The sequence below is a fragment of the Martes martes genome (genome assembly GCF_963455335.1).
Source record: "Martes martes genome assembly, chromosome: 11".
NCBI lineage: Eukaryota > Metazoa > Chordata > Mammalia > Carnivora > Mustelidae > Martes > Martes martes.
In genome coordinates, this window is record NC_137899.1 from 39,948,696 (window position 1) to 39,961,444 (window position 12,749).

General features: G+C 40.7%; 1 long non-coding RNA gene across 1 annotated transcript in view; it reads right to left on the reverse strand.

The window, feature by feature from the left end:
• LOC308351981 overlaps positions 1–12,749 on the reverse strand; it is a 61,383-nt gene that overhangs the window by 3,119 nt on the left and 45,515 nt on the right. Inside the window, exons 4-5 of the long non-coding RNA XR_013967622.1 lie at positions 8,643–8,686; positions 5,063–5,162 (exon numbers count right to left, since the gene is read on the reverse strand). This is a non-coding gene — a long non-coding RNA (uncharacterized lncRNA). The remainder of the gene's footprint in view (positions 1–5,062; positions 5,163–8,642; positions 8,687–12,749) is intronic.

Here is a 12,749-nt window from a genome sequence, read left to right on the forward strand (position 1 = left end):
AGAAGTTCAGAAATTGGATTATATATAAGAAAAGTTGGAAATGTCGTTTTGGGTCAGAACAACAATCCATCTAGATGAGTACTTTGCCTTTGACAGTGGCACCAAGGGAAATTTGGGAGAAAGAGTGGTTGGCACTTCCTGAGAAACCAGCCTCAAAACTCCCATTTAATAACCCATTGTAAATCTTTTTTGTACATAGATGTATCTAAACCCTTCCAGAGCCCTCTATCTGTTTTGAAATATGTTGGTATTACAGTACCAACAGGAGAGAGCTAATGCTGAATTGTTAGCTCAGCTTCCTGGCCCTCTGATCAAGTAGCTAAAATGTGCTTTCTGTCCCCGTGCCTGGATCAGCCAGGGACTCAACAACTTGGTGTCTGCAGGGAGCAGCGGTAACAGCAGCTTTGGGGCCATCGACAGCCCATAATGATTGACTTATCCCTACTGTTGGGCCAAATAAGCACATAATTTGTGGTCAGCAGCTGAGGTTATGTGTACCACCTCTACCACCAACAGGCCAAGGGCACGTGGGAAAGTCTCTTAAGTTCCGTAAGAATTTGGTGAACATGCCTGCTCTCGGAGATTTCCATTAGTGTGTCTGCTCTACCTCTAGCCCATGGAACCACCGGGAGGACCAAATGGGGCAGACGCAAATGTGCTTCGAGAAGTGGGGGCAAATGTTACGTACCATCATCAGGTCCAAAATTTTTAGTCACCTCTTGAGTTAATCTCCTATCCCTGGCCCACCAATGTAGGGAGAGCAGAGTCAAAAATTTAAATTTAATTAACACCACTCTTTAAATTGGTAATCGATCAATTTTGAGTCATGTCTCCCTGTCAGTAAAAAATGTGAGCCCTTATAATTAATTTTGTTACTCTATTTATATATAAACGTTATGCACGTACTAGGTACTACAGTGCTAATATACGATGTGCAGTGTAAAACCTACATGGGGGAAAAAAAGCCTTTAAGAGAGAAAATGAATACAAATAGGAAATTCCATACTCCAGTGGATCATTTTACACACCGCCGGCATGCCCATTCCTACCCTCTATTAGAGAGACTAGTGCCCTAAACAAGGATTCACGATGGGATTTGGGGGAGGGCAGAACATCAGTGAAGTCCTGAAATAGGGTGTTAAATTTTGTGTGTATGTGCATTTTTCTTGGGGATGGATCCTCAACTTTTTTCAGATACCTCAAAAGGGTTCATGACCAAAAATCATGTCATGAACTACCGCAAAAAGGCAGATTACTTATTTAATAAACCCTGGGCTTTCCTGTACTATGACTTTCATATCTCATCTTGGGTCTCACACCTGGAAAATGCTGCTGCTCCTGTTCTAAGGCCTGGGAGAACCAACCAGCACCAACCCACATTAAAATCGAGGTTTGGGCGCCTGGGTGGGTCAGTTGTTAAGCATCTGCCTTCGGCTCAGGTGATGATCCCAGAGTCCTGGGGTCAAGCCCCACATTGGGCTCCCTACTGGGCGGCAGGAAGCCTGCTTCTCCCTCTCCCACTCCCCGTGCTTGTGTTCCCTCTCTCTCTGTGTCTTTCTGTCAAATAAATAAATAATCTTTGAAAAAAATTTTAAAAAATAAAATTGAGGTTTGTCGTTCATTCTTCCACTTCCCCGCCATGGGCCCTCTCTCCTGCGTTTTAACAAGGCTTGGCAGATGCTTTACGACCCAGAGTTGGACTTTCCAATATCAAAGTGCACCTGTCCACAAACAAATAAGAACAAACAAATTCAATAATGGAGACTGATTAATGAGTTATTCTTTTTAGGTAAAATATGCATATGTTATTTTTTTTAAAAAAAAGAAGTTTAACCCAAAGAAATTGTAATTCCTGGTATGATAAAAGACTGTAAGAACAATAACTGGAACATGTTCTCCAGGGACCTTCAAATCCCCCCAGAACCAAATGTCTCCTTCTCATCTGGCTCTTTCTAAACAGAGCTATTATTTCCCCAAGCTATAAGAATTTTGGCCAGAATTAACAATCCTCATGGACTCTAGAAAGGCATCCTTAAAATTGCAATTCATGACATATTTAAAGAAATTCACAAACACAAAATGCCACTAAAATGAAATTTTTCTAGTGTAGCATTGCTCTTGGTGCCCAGTGACTTAATTAACCATCAACAGCATGGCGGGGGGAGGGGAAGCAGAAACAATTTTTTTAATGGACTCTATTAATGCCAGGCAGAATAAGAACACCTACTCATACACCACCGTGCTGAGTAGATGGCCTTTCTCTCCCTACGGGATGTCACTTTGAGTTCACTGCTCCCCCTGCTGACTGGATAATAGAACACCCCCGTCTTCAACTGCAGCCACATGCACACCATCCAAGAAGGAAAACTCAGATTTCAGAGGAGAAAATAGAATGGCCTCCTGTGCTTATTTCCTGTCTGCCCCAGACACACAGCCTTCCCTCCAGCTTCTGTGGCAGCCTACCTTCATGTCCTCAATGCTCCCGCCTTTTTTTACCCTTTTAAATCTATCCTTAATCTCACTCCCATGGAGCTGATAAAATGGAAGTCACAAGTAGGCAAATGTAAGTAAGCTCAAGGGGAGAACGAGAGAATGGCCTTCTGGGTGAGTAGAGCTGTCCAGTGCTACTAACGTTGCCTCACAATGCAGTGAGTAACTCCAGGAGTGAAGCAAGGAGTCTTGGGGATTACACAGAATGGACACAACAGGATGTGAAGGAAAGAACAGGGGCTTGGGTGGCAGAGCTCTCTGCCTATGAGCCCTGTCTCCACCATCTCCTCCTCTGTAAGATGGGGATAACGATGAACTGCCCACGGGATGGCTGGGATTGGAAACGGGAAGGCACAGTGGCTTGGAGGGTGGGTGGGCAGTGTGCAGGCAGCACCGCTGTGGCCTCGGCCCCAGTCCCCGCAAGGCTGCATCTTCCCTGCAGCCCGGAGCACCATCCTCACCCTTCCAGGAGCGCCGGCTTCTCTGAGGACAGTGGCCTAAACCACGAGCACATCTACAGTTCAGTGACACTTCCATTTCTCCCACGACAAACGGATTCCAGCAAACTTCCAAACCCTCACAGTTCTGGTGAATCCATCTCCACAATCCAATAAAAAAGCAAACAATGAATCATGGAACACTACATCAAAAACTAATGATGTACTGTATTGTGACTAACATAACAATAAAAAAAAGAAGTACTGAGCTTTTATTAGAAGCTTGAAAATCTTTTCAATTTTTTATGAAGAAAAAAACAATCCCACCTCAACAGTAAAAACACAAAGTAAAACTTCTGAAAAAAATTTTTTTTTCTAATTCAACTAGGCTCTGCCATATGCCAGTAGGTTCATCCGATTTGGGAGACAAAGCTTTCTGAGCAGAGACAACGGCACTTTGCTTGCTTGGAAGCCCGTTCTTGTACACAAATGGACTACAACTCATACATACATGTTGAATTAGCCAAACTCCTGACACTTAATTTTCACAGCTTCCCTTTTCATGGCAGCCGGCCCACAGGGCTGCCAGGCCTGGGCTCCAGCACTCAAAAGGTCAGCCACCGGGTGCTGGGCCCTGTCAGAGAGCCCCGAAGCCAGGACAGGAGACGGCGGCAGCAGCCACTGACCCATCGCCCTACTTCAAGCAGCCTGGCCCCGTCCCCAAATCCTGCCCCCGGTTCTAGCCTGGCCTCTTCACCCAGCATGGGCTCCTGTCTGCTGCCCAGTTCACTCAGCATATCAGGGAGCAGCTGCTCACTCCTGTCCTCAGGGGACAAGCCAGAGGCTGTCATGGTGATTGGGAAAGGGCTGCTAGGACCTCGGATCCCCTGTATCAGGACACGATTGCAGGCTAGGCCCAGGTTGGGCCGGGGCTCACCGCCGACTCGCAGAGGGATGAGCGGCTCTTCCGGCCCCACATCCCCTATACCCCGCACCAGAGAGAGCAGTGAGCCGGAGCCGGGACCCCACTCTGCACCAGGGCTGCCTCAGGCCGGGCCCCCACGGCCCCGCTCTGCCCCTGCCTTTTCTCCTATTTCCTGTAGTCTGTCTGACTCCCAGTCCCGGATTTGTTACAGCGGGGGGCCCTTGGGCCAACCTGAGGTTTGTTTTGTCCCCAAATCTCCCCCACTCACTGTTTCTCCCCGGGTCTGATGCCTCAATCTTCATGCCCAGTATATAGCCCCAAGATGGGAACACAGTGAGAAATATGCTAGTCCCCTCCCTCAGCTGTTGATTCCATGTGACAACCATAACTCCTTGGAATGCCAGCCACCCTCTTCTGAGGCATCGCAGAGCATCACCTTGAGATAGGACAAAGCAGGAACCTGCTACCCCATCCCTCCCTCCATAGCACAAGATTTTGGGACCACAAAAAAATATATCTATATTTTTATATTGGGGGGAGGGAGTAGAAAAGAAACCCCTATACTGGGCCCTACACAGTGGCAGCTTCTTGTTCCATAGGGTTAAGGAAGACTTTGAGGAAATAAAAGTTGTTTGAAAACAAAACAAAACAAAACAAAACTTTGTCTCTGGCAGCAGAAATTCTAACTCAAGAGTTATCAGCATAAGCGATGATCATAATTATTAAATCCATGTCCTTGGGGAAATTTCTTGGCCTATATGAATTTACTCAAGGGCTTTAAACATCATTAAGTCACCTATTATAGCCAGTGCTTTGAATGTCTTTATGAGTATTATTATAAGTGGATCCTTCAAAGAAGGTGGATTATAGTCATTTCCAACATGGTTTTTCTATCCCTCATTATAGGTCTCCTCTTCCTTATAATACAAAAGTCTAAACAAATTTTTAAGCCTTATCAATGTCACTAAATTAAAGTTTCCATCAACTACTTTGCTCATCATAAGATATGTTCCTAATCAAAAGAATAAAAAAAGACTTTACTCAGATAACATCTAGAAAATCGTCTATATAACCCTTTCTCTGGGTTTATTCATAATGAATATTTATTTCTCATTAAATATTACAATATAGTATATTCACATTGGCTAATGTGAAGCTCCACATGTATTCTTAGATAATCTTCAACTTAAATGTCACAATAAACACTCACCTTGTCACCATAAATTATAAAAAGAGTCTTGCTTTTCTTCTCCCAAGCTTGGGAGGGCTATCTATCAAACAGAGTACAAAGTCCACTAAATCCTTTGAACCTTTGAAAAGAGAAAGACAAATCAATGCCAAAAATGATGGGCCTTCTCACCAATACACAAATTAAACTGTGTATTTTGTAAGATATACAGGGTAAGTGGGCTTCCTTTTATTATCACTTTTGCTAGGTATCTGTCAAGTGAGTCTAATTCAGTAAAATAGATTGATTCATTGGGGAAAACCTCTAATCTCCATTCTGGGTTGGGGGAGAAAACCATACAGACAGTTTAGTCACCCTACACCACTCATATTAAGAATTGGTCTGAAATATTGTTTTAAAACTCCCTTTGTGATTGTAATATGCAGCCAGAGGTAAGGAAAACTGTACTCGACTAACGCCACAGGGTTCTGAAACGCTCCCTTAAGATCACTGGTGAGGTTGGAAGTGGGTGCAAATGTGCCTTTTTCTAGGAAGATGGTGTGCAATACTTAAAGGTTTTCCAGAGCCCGTACAGTAGCTACCTAACCAGAATTGCTGGGGGGAGTCAAGGTATCTTCATTTTTCAATGACTACCACTGAGGTGATTCCCATGTATTCTCAAAGTTTGGGAACAACTGGTTTAGTTGTGTCACTGTATTACTAACATATTCTTGGATGATTCTGTGACCCTCTCCCCGAAATGTTTAGGGCCACAGCTCTAAAATCATGGGCTCTAAGCTGCTTTAAATGAGAACATGTAATGGCTCATTGAACTCGTGAGCAATTAATTTGGGAACAGTTGCAGTATTATAAATGTGATTACTTATTGCAAACCCAATTAATCCAGTCAGGAGGAATGTTAATTACAAAGGAGTATGAAAATTAGCATGAGTGCATGACTAAATGCCTAAATTCTGACCTATTATATTGTGGTCTGGTAACTTACTTTAAAAAATACTTCCACAGGACGACTCATGTATGTATGTGTGTGTGTGGACATTAGTCCACACTCCAGGGCTGATGAGTGAACTTGGAGATACCCTACTTAGGAAAACCTAAGCTTTAGAGGTGGCTGCTGTGCCATTTCAAATGGGCATTGCTGAAAGCTACATCAGGGGATATATTAATTAGCATAAAAGATGTGAAAAGTAAATTTTTATTGTTGAAATAATGATTGTTAAGATAAATGACTACTTAATAAATATTTAATATTAACAAAATTTGAGCTAAGCCTTGCTCTACTAGTAGCCTGCCACTTGATAATAAGATTGACATGAAAAGACAGATAGTCCAATTGGTCTCCAACCACTAGAAGCTACCTATATTTATCTAAAACTCCTGAATCACTAAACTGGTTTGGATCAGGTTAGAAAATGACTCAAAAAAAAAAATTTTTTTTGAAGAATGGCAGGAGATGGCCAAGAAAATAACAGGCAAAGCAAAACTGTATTTAATTGATTAAAAAAAAAAGAAATTGCATACAATAACCGTATTTCTCTTACAAGCAAATGGAATATCAATCAAAACAAATCCAGACAGAGTAGAAAGCAATTGGGAAGGCTTCCAAAGCTCCCCAAAAATGATCTCTTCTAATTTGGGAACAGCTAAGATTTACTAGGCCTATGATTTTATGGCCCTTTCCCCTTCCATAACTGAAAAAATAGAAGAGGCAGATCCTTAGCCACCAGGGCCATTTGACTCCTCTTTCCTGAGAACGTAAAACTTGAAGTGGAGAATGACAGAGACTGGGAGCCAATGAAGTTGAGGCATGCTAATGACAGCACTCTAGGGGAGGCCATAAACTTCTGCTGATGAGATTGTAGAACCATAGTAGGTTTTGGGTTGTGCTTTGAATTATGAAATAACCCAGTATCCTTCCACTATCTATTTCACTTAAGTTAGAGGAAAGTTGATTTCTATTACATAAAACAAAAATCTTTTAACTCATACACCTAGTAAACAGATGTAGAGTGAACAGCAAAAACAGAGGACTGTAGGGCTATCTTAGAGTAAATAGATACTTAGAGTTAGTAGAAACAAGAACCAGAAATTTAAACGGCCTGAAAACATTAACCAGAGAAAAAATATTATAGGGAGACAATGCCACAAAATACCTTGCAGACAAAGGTACTGATAACATTTGTTCTGGACTATCTTCTCAGGGATGTTCGTAGAGTGATAATGAACAGCCCTGAAAGAGGGAGACAGTGTCTCCTTCCAGAGTGGAGAACAGGTTACTGTCCAATGTAATAAAGATAATGTCTCCCACAGGGCAAATGTCTGGCAGGTTTGCTTGCAGCCCACTGTAAAACATTCGGGTTCCCTATGCTTTGTGTTCCTCTGTTGTGGCGGGTCCAGCTGGGTTGCTCTGCACTGCCCCCACAGGCCCTGGGGGCAAGGGAACCGGAAGCAAACATAAAGCTTCTGTTGCTTGCCTTGCTGTGAGTAATATCTCCTTTGTCTCTGATCTAGAAGTTGCATGTCTTCTGCCAGCATTTGTTAAACTGTGGCTGGCTAACATCTCAGCTTTAAAGCAGAGAAAATTTCAGACCCTCCACAGTTCTTGACAAACATTTTGAAGAAAAATACATATCAGAATGGAGCTGCCTCAGATCTGTATTCCTATCTTTCAAGTTGCCTAGCAACTAGTTGGTCACCATTGATCTGACACTCTGCAGTAATGAAAGACCACACTATGTAGAAAAGTGTGATGGAACTGTATACTTCAAGATCACAGAGATTGTTTGATTCGTCTCTGTATCTCCTTTATCACCTAGCCCAAAACCTAATATAGACTGCATGCTCAATGATTTTATGTTGAACAAATTGTTAAATCAAAGAATTAACTAAAAAATGACTCTGCTGGGATATGTATGGAATTCTAACTGAGGTAGTTTCAAATCTGTAGCATAAGTACTTTGCCTTGGAATCATTCTGTTTCTTCAAGTTCACTTAATTGTGAATAATAGAGATGACTCAGGGAAGCTCATGCAGCAGGGACATAGAGTGGGAAAGGTAAACAGCTTTGCTGAAACCGGAGCTGGAAAATGCCTCTTTATTTAAGGGGGCTTTAGAGATCTCAGGAGCAGGAATTTGTGACCCTCTTCTCCGCAGCTCTCCCACTAATCTGGTTCGTTCATATTCCACATGTTTTGTCTTTTTAGATCTACTATTAATTGGCAGCTTTTTTTTTTTTCCCCTTGCTATCCTAATTCCTTAGGAAGAAATTTTGGTGCAGTTCATAAATCCCCTGGCAGCCTACTAACTGATGACCTTTGAGTAGACATCCCATCAACTGTGATCATTAAAGTCATGTGGTATAACACCTGGCCACCTAGGCATCAGAAGCCACGGGTGGGGCGATTTTTCAAGAGGGCAAGGGCATGAAGGGCCATAAACAACATCTCTATTTGGAGGTATGCAGCCTATCTATCCTCTCACTCTTTTCCTGTCACTTCTTCCTCCTGAAAAATATGTATCTTATTTCATGTGGTTTGAGTACTTTGTCTTCAGATAAGAATGTAAAACACAAAAAGTTCTTAGACATTAAAAAAACACATACCTGTACCAAAAAAACTTCAGTGGTGGGGACAAAGAACATGAATTCTGAAAAAAAAAAGAAAAAGACAAAATGCCATTAAATATACAAAAAAAAATGTTCAACTTGTCTAATAAAGAAACAAAAAGTACGATCTTAACTGGTCAATGACTATCCTTCTTTTAAAAATAATAGTGTTTTAGCCAAAATATCAGTCTTATGTACAGCTGGCATGAGTATAAATCAGTACAAAATTTCTGGGGAGCAATTTGTCAGTATGTACCAAAAGCCTTAAAAATATTTTTATACTTTTGAGCAGTTATTATTCCACACCCTGGAATGTATCCTAGGAAATGAATCCTTAATTTTTCTAAAGACTTTTGAGCAAGCAGAGTTTGTATGAAGAGTGAGACTCTAGTTTTCTTCCCTTGTCCAAATCTAAGCACATAGCTGTCCTCTCATGCAGCTGCCCAGAGCAACCTAAGCTTGGAGAGGGAGCGCTATACTGGTATGAAAGACAAGCCCATGAATCACAGAAGTCTTCAAACTTTGAGAAATGCCATGGCTATTCGCAGCATGAAGCTGACAGAAGGAACCAGAACCCTGGAGCTCTCAAAAAAGCCACAGCAAATCCACTCTTTGAACTGGCTCGCATGCCTAAGTGCCAATCCAACCGTCTGAACAGAAGGTGTCCTGGTAAGGAGTCTCCAAGAAACACCAAAAGGTTGTACTCATAAATGTATGTCTGACTACCTCCTCTTCCACTGAAGTCGATCCCCAGTTGGCTATGGTGAAATCACATTCTCCTGCCTCCTATAACCTATTGGCATGAACATGATAGAAGGGCCTAAAGGGAAGACACTACAACAGCATAAGTACTTGCACAAAAATAATGATCGACTCTCGTATCATATCTCAGGCTCAACAGTTGTCATAGCCTTATTATAGCAAAAGATTGGAAATTAACCAAATGTCTAATAATATTGGATTGGTTAGAGTAGATATGGCACATCCGTATGATGGACTGCAATACGGTTAGGAAGAATGTTCTCCAGGAATACTTAGTGATATGGGGGGAATTAATAACTATATACTAAAATAAACAAGTAGATTAGAAGTTGCCTCTCAGGCAGGAGACAGGTTTTTAAATCACGATGAAAAAAAAAAATCTCATATAGTTAACATTACCCTTGAAAATCCCCAGGTTGGAGAGCAAATACCATAACTGCATCATAGTTTTTCTTTTTAGCATTAGAATAGGTCATTGTGTCTGTGATTGAGCATCAAAGCAGCTGGTCTGAGTTTAGACCTTGTTGTAGGAAAAATATGTATTTTTAACCACTGGAGTCATGGTCACTGTAGCAAGATGCACATACCATAAAAGATACACAGGAATTGAGACACAGAGACTAAGGAAACAGTAAATTCCTATCACCCATCTCGTGCTTATTCTGGGGCATATACTTGTGAACAAAATGAAGGGGAAATTTTAAAAAATCTGTTTAAATTGTTGTCCTCTCACATGCACACAGAGTAAAATTCACATAAGTTAAATGTGTGTAATGGTTATCTGTATAAAATCACTATCTACAAGTCCAAGACTGCTTTAGAATTTTCATTTTATATAGATATGCATACACGATCCAGAAAGAGTATATGCAAAAATTGAATAGCCACCATCTCTAAAGAGATGATGGGTACTGTCGGAGTTTTCTCCTCTTATTTTTCTGTATTTAAAAAAAAAAATTTAAATGAACATATATTGCTTTCATTATCAGAAAAAAATAGTGACTTTTTTAACTGGCACTCACAAAACATAGATGCTATCTTTAAAACCAAGCCTTATTCTATTACAAATCCTTAGCAGTATATAGTATTTAATGCACAATCTCTGTATCAAAAGAACAAGCACTTGGTTAAACAAACTACTGCTAAACACGACAGAAACACGAGAACATACGTGGAGTGCAGGAAGTCTCAATCAACAGAATTCTATTAGTCTACCTCAGGAAAGCAGTGTTATTAGGGACTATTGAACAGGACACAGAAGCAGCCTCCTAATATTGAACTGGACATTAAAATGTACTTGTCAAAAGAAAAAAGAAGGTTCTGTCTAGATATGGATTATGTAAATATGCAGAGTCTATAGTAAATTATGTTAGGAGATGCCTTCTGAGCTTCCCTGAATTCCTATCCTTTATGCACTTGCCTAAAATTTCATTAAAATACCTATTATAGCAATACACTCTCTGCTCCATTCATAAAAAATGCATAGACGCATTCATGTAATAAAGGAAATTTCTCACCGAAACACATATATCACTCTGGTAAGTCTGTTTTAGTGATTGGAAAAAATAAATGTCTCATAGGAGAAGGATTTAAAAGACAGGTCAGTTAAAATAGTTCTTTGATTGCGTAAAATTACTGGTCGTTGATCCATTGTGTCAGATGTGAAATGAGATTAAACTGTAAGAGTCGGTTTTAAATTCTCAGCATTAAACTGAATTAATAAATTGAGCAAAGACATGGTTCAAGTAGGATTGAAAGGTTCTGCTAAAACCAGACTGTTTAGATCCATTAGCAACACAGCTATAAAGAAAGAATATCTTATCAGAAAGGAGTGTAGGCTGTGGAAAATTAATAGAGAGTGCTAGACCCAATCTTGGTGTAGAATTACATGGAAGGGATTAGGAAGTGAGGGGAAGGTAATTAAGTAGAAAGAACAGCCGGAAAGAACTGAAAAGCGAAAGATCAGATGGTCTGAGGTTGAGCCCCTCACCATCTGTTGGCAATCATCAAAATTTATTTGATCTTATTGTGTATTTACTTTGTCAAAGGGGGGGGGGGAACTCATTCTAATGAATGAATAGGTGGGATACAAGGTGAATGCCCATTATAACAGACCTCATTATTGCTGGAGTAAAATCATTGCCGTTGCAACATAACAAATACAATTAATGCAATCTGATTGTTCCATCTTTGTTCATGTCTCTGACATCAGCTTCATAAAAAGGTTCTTATGCTTTCCTGGCCTTTTGTGATTTAGTTGGAGGGGTTTGTCTGTAATTTTACTGTCATTGTTTATTGTACGTCTGTCTATACAATTTGCTCTTGTAAAATTTCTGAGTGACTGCATGTCTCCATTAGGAAAGTAGGTCAACCAGCTACTTATGTTTCCCCCTTCTAATCACCATCAGCACCTGTGATTTCAATATCAGATAAGGGAGTTAACCATCACCCAGTTATACAAAGAAGAAAATTCAATTCTTTCCTCGACTTTACCTCTGGCCCCCATATTCACTCAACTACCAAATCCTTCTGAATATTTTTCCGATATGCTTTCCTTTTCAAATATTTTGGTGCTTCCTCTCATTCTCCCCCCTCCCCATATTACAACTTGAGGCTTCCATGGTCTTTCACCTTAAGTGCTACCTGCCTCTCTGTCTCCCTCAAATCCATCTGCTATCACACAGAGAAAACACAAATCTGACCTTTCAATCTCCTGTTAAGAGATTTCTGTTTCCACATCACTTACAGGATAAAGTCAAAAGGCATCTGTGTGGTATATGAAACCCTTCACTACGGTGTCCCCTGACAATTTCACCTCTCTAGCTCTGCTCTCCCATCTCAGTTTATACCCTTCAGCAAAACCAGAGTGATTTATAAAGCAACTACTAATAAATAATTAAGGAATTTTTATTATAATCAACCCATGACATGCCTCAGGGATGAGTATTTTCATTCATTCTTTATGCCTGTGCCATGCATTACTATTTTAAAATTAGCTGCTTGGGTTTTCAAGTGCAAACCTTACAAGTAAGGCAGAATGGACGACGACACTGCCAGCTGTCACACAGGAGCATCAGGACAAGAGGTCTCAGCAGAGCTCGGCAAGACTAGCAGATACATCATCGTATCTCTGGACACATATTAGTATTGCCCACCAGTCGAGCAGTGTGCAGCTACACAGGAGAGTTATATATTTTCCTTTATTAAAAAATGATTGAAACAGTGTCGTTCTTTGTCTAGTATCATCTTTCACGTACCTAGCAACACACTTTTAACATGCCGGATATTTGAAAGCTTTATCAGAAAAGGTTGGCTGCCTCAAATCAAGGGTTTTATTTAATT